Source organism: Varroa destructor, unplaced genomic scaffold (assembly GCF_002443255.2).
Source record: "Varroa destructor unplaced genomic scaffold, Vdes_3.0 BEIS01000003.1, whole genome shotgun sequence".
NCBI classification, from domain to species: domain Eukaryota; kingdom Metazoa; phylum Arthropoda; class Arachnida; order Mesostigmata; family Varroidae; genus Varroa; species Varroa destructor.
Window position 1 is genome coordinate 9,807,427 of NW_019211456.1, and position 4,566 is coordinate 9,811,992.

General features: G+C 39.9%; 1 long non-coding RNA gene across 1 annotated transcript; it reads right to left on the reverse strand.

Annotated features, from left to right (window-relative positions):
- Positions 1–1,256: 1,256 nt before the first annotated feature.
- On the reverse strand, positions 1,257–2,700 carry LOC147756500 (uncharacterized). The gene is made up of 2 exons (XR_015323848.1): positions 1,950–2,700; positions 1,257–1,407 (listed from the first exon to the last, which is right to left on the reverse strand). It is a non-coding gene; the product is annotated as an uncharacterized LOC147756500 (long non-coding RNA).
- Positions 2,701–4,566: the final 1,866 nt, after the last annotated feature.

Below are 4,566 nucleotides of genomic sequence, written 5' to 3' on the forward strand. Positions count from 1 at the left end.
TTAGAAAAAAGAAAAAAACTCATAGAAAAGATCTCAATTCGCATTCCTTATCATCTATTTTTATCTAGTGCATAGTTATAGGCAAGCCTGAAAAGCAGTGACCCTTCCGAATCGCACATGATCGAGTATTTTCCTTAAAATCTTCACCGACTGAATGTATCACAACAATTTTCTTACCTATAAGATGTTTGGAAATGTTACTCGTCTAAAAAAACGTATCCTAAATCATTAAATAAGACAATTAACAAATTCGGCTTTGCACAGCGGCGTGCTGATAAGTTTAAAGCAAGCTTTTTCAATCAATAATATCATAGTATTAAAAAGAAGACCATATCACACAAAGTGTTCAGAAGATACAACTTAATTATAAAAAGGGTAGATGCTTAACACTTTAAATTATTGTTCAATCAAGGATACATGAATCAGTTTTAACAGAATTGGAGAAGCACTAATGCGAGCAGCATTTATATAAACTATATGTTCTTAAACTTCAACTTAAGATGGTAGTTCCATGCTCACTTCTATATACTTTCGAAATAATGACAAATACGTTCTTGCTTCTATCTTATTCCTGATACCAAACGCATTTGTTCATAATATAGCATGTCAACACGCTGACTAAGTTTTGCTTGCTTTTGAACGGAAGGCGCTTACAACGGTGACGAAGCAAACACGCTTATTATTTTTTCAGTATCTAAAACTTGGAGTTGAACTTATATTTTGTGTTTCAGCCAGAGAAGAAGGCAAAAACATATGTGTTCGCATTGGCAATTGTTCGACCGTACTATTATTATTCTTTGCTTGTTTTGCCTCTAGCGTGATATTGAAGGACGTTGAGTTTGGCAAATCCTTCAATGCACGTCAGCCTATTTAAAATGACACTATTGAAGCTCATCGCCGCCGATCAGGCAAGGCGCCGAAAACGCTTCGAGGAGGAGGGGACCGGCGACACCGCGTCAACAGGGTCGGAGAGGTCGGACAAGGCCAATGCAACGAGTTATGGAGCAAATAAAGAATTAGACCGTGAAGCGGCGTCACTTTGTCAGTGGATCGATCTACCGTCGACGAACGGGTTCACCCTATCACTGGTTACAGGCTGTGCGTCACTGAACTAACATTCAATATACCTGAGGCTGCCTAGATAAGCAGTGGATTATTTTAAGGGGCAAGCCTCGAAAGTTGGCTTGGAGCAAACTTGTGTATATTAAACATGAGAACCGAATGTCGGCAAGACGAACTAATTGATAATCGGAAGCTAAGTTTAAATCGAATTTTTATTGTACTTATGTCGTTCGCAATTAAGTTACACTTTCCGAAGCACGTAGTAGTAGGCGGAGTCCGAATAACATTAAGGCTATGCAGAACTTCGTTTGTAGTGTACCTTCGGGCCTATTTAGCCGAATGGGTCTGTAATAAATAGCGATAACGCCCATGCAAGTTCGTACATTAGACGTTTTTCTATATGCGTCGTAGAATTTGGTCGTAGAGAATTTGCACGTTCTAGCCTATATATTCATATTTAAGCCTAAATGTGGCACGTTCATCTACATACTTATGTTGGACCGTTGTAAATCGACTAATCACTTGAAGAACAAAGCCGTAGTGCTTATCTACGGCCGACTAAAATACATTGTTTTTACGATGTTATTAAAGGTGTTTCAGGTCGTCCCCTGATACTTATTGAATATCTAAGAGCACACCCAATTTTAACGGTATAAACCCCTTTGTTCGACTGCATGTTCTCGATGATTGGGTGACAGGAATGTGGATAGGAGCACACACTGAGTCTCATGGCATTTGCATTTTTGATAATTTCGCTATCGAAAAACGGGAGACCTACGCCCAGAACGTTTTTAGTTATATTTGAAGCCAATCAACTTGAATAACAGTTGACAATCTATTTAGCCACCTTCAAACAAGGTGTGTCCAAGGGCGGTCTCGAACCTCACCACTTCGTAGGCCCCTGGGCTTGCTAGATCGAGTCGTTACCGCTACACGATCACGTCAACGCTGGTTGAAGTTTCTTCATGTCGCCCTAGTGCTCACTTATCCGTGACTAGCCTAAATAGACTGTTAGAACTGCGTTAAACAATACCTATACCCAGTACCTTCAAACCTCTCTTCTGGCATTTTTACGACGACTGTCTAATTTTAAGCACACTATAGCGTGTTTTGAATGGAAATTTCTTTTGACACTCCGATATAATATAGTAGCACAGCAACTAGTAGCACAATATTTTAGAGAAGTCGTTGAAAGGGAGTAAGCGGCGTCTCTTTTTGCAGTCCTCGAGCAGACGGAACAGTGCAGAGGGTAAAACGCTCTAACTCGCATCGATTCACATGATAGCGACCAGCTGAAATTGGCTAAGCACAAGACACACGCTACCCTGTTGATTGAATTGCACAAGCATATATCTTAAAGGCTACGAATCGTCTGAAAAAATCTCCGCCGCAAAAATTAGCTTATCAAAGCTAAGACTAGGGTAAGGAAAAATCACAAATATATAACGCACTGGAATAATCGTTAACACCCTTTGCGCAAAGTAAATAGAAGAGAGCTTTCCATTCTGTATGTCTGTTTGAAATAGAGCAATCTCTCTGACACATCGAACATTTACACAAACAGATTCTAGAGCAGGTAAGCTTTCTGGCACGATGAACGAACGATGAATCTAGCTGCTGATTAAAAAATAATGTCGGTTGATGCTCTCTGAGGTTGAACCTACAATGGGACTATGTAAATATCAGCTGTAAAGGTTTATTTGGAATAGCAGGCCAAAGGTATACAAAGAGCTGAGCCGCTTCTTAAGCGTCACATAAATATATTCATTGGTTTACGTTATCTTTTGGGGAATGCTGCTATGAGTGTTCAAATAGTCAAAAAGTGACTCAATGCGACCGTAGCAAGCTTGGTGAGGTGAGATATTCCGCCGTTGTTAATTATTAATGAATTAAGTAAAAAGTACGTAACAGTTTGACTCAATGATATATAGCAATGATTATTATAGCAAAAGCAACTATTCTATAATAATCTGACCTTTAGTTCTACTTGGTCCTTATGCGTCTCGCCGCCAGCTTGAAACCCCATCGACAGCAGTGCTGCCTAAGATTGATACTTCACGGGAATTCTTTGCTAATTTTAAATTGGCGTCACTAAATGAGCTCCCTTCGTTAAGACTTGGCTGAACGTTTAGGGCGCTCCAAGCGAGCGACACAGAGGTTTGTTTTCTTCTCTTTGGGCGTTTCCTGAATCGCAGAGCTGCAAGTGGGCTTGGCCTGTAAAAATGTCTGCAACCCACTGAAACACTAGCAATTTTTTCCTACACTTCGCCAATACGATCTTTCCGCTCGAAGCAGTAAAGCAGAAGTGGGCACACAAATGCACAGAAATATCCAAATAAAGTTTACCCTGATCGTTAACATTGCATTTTTTGTAGCTCCGCGGAAATCTGTCCTACCAGCCTTTTTTGGTAAGCTTGCAAAGGCGAACGCTTGCTAAAGAAGCGGGCGGTGTTACTGACTTCAATTAACGGATGTGAACTAACAATCAGTGAGATGTAAACTAATTTCACTAAAGCCAACCACCTTCCAGCAACGACGGCCTGTCTAACAACTGAGGCAACTGTTTTGGCCGTGACTTTTTCCGGATCTTTGCCGGATAACGACAATCATTACGAATATTTCTGAGAAGGCGACGAAGCGTTTGTTGGTTAATTCGATCGATTTGATAAAGATCATCCAGCTTAAATACCCCAGTTTGCACCACTGTTGGAAATAATGCATTTTTAAAACGTACTGCAAAAACGTACGCTGCATGCACGGAAGCGTTAAGTTACAGGGTTTTGGAACACTTCCGAGTTATGTTTCAGTTCATGTTAATATTAATCGTAAATATCATCGTTGTGTAAATTCGATAATATTAGGTGCTTTAAATTAACGCACAACTTAACATGGGTTAACATTCTTCTGTTGCGTTGAGCCTGGTGCCTGAAAGAGCCAAAGCGGAAAAGGACGTATTGACAAAGGTATCACTAGCAAACTGGACAACGCACCTACCAAACATGTGCGTGTTTCTTCGTGCTAACGGTAGACACGTATCCTAGCTTGACAGCCTTCAACCTGCTAAGAGAGAAAGCTGATCCCTGTTTTATTGGCCTGATGACCCCTGAACCTCAATGACTGTTGAATTATTGACGATAGTCCATAATAGCTATGTAGAAAATGAACCTTGAAGGCTTGAAGTTTTACGTGTGGCACCGCCATTAATCATTCCATCCGACGGCCGTTCTCAACGCGAAACGATTCAAGTATATATATATATATATATATATATATATATATATCTACTCTAACAAGCTATTAGTGCGGGCTTTTCAATAAAAAAAAGATGCTCTGATGATATCGCAGAATTTTGATTTGCTAGAACATAGGTTATTTCTATACCAGAAAGAGTAATAAAATAAAAAAAAAAACATCAGGCATAGTAAGAACGCATCGGTTAGTTAGCTGAGTTGTAACTGGTGATTTTCTTAACAATTAGTCATCGGGTACATTGTCTGATTACGT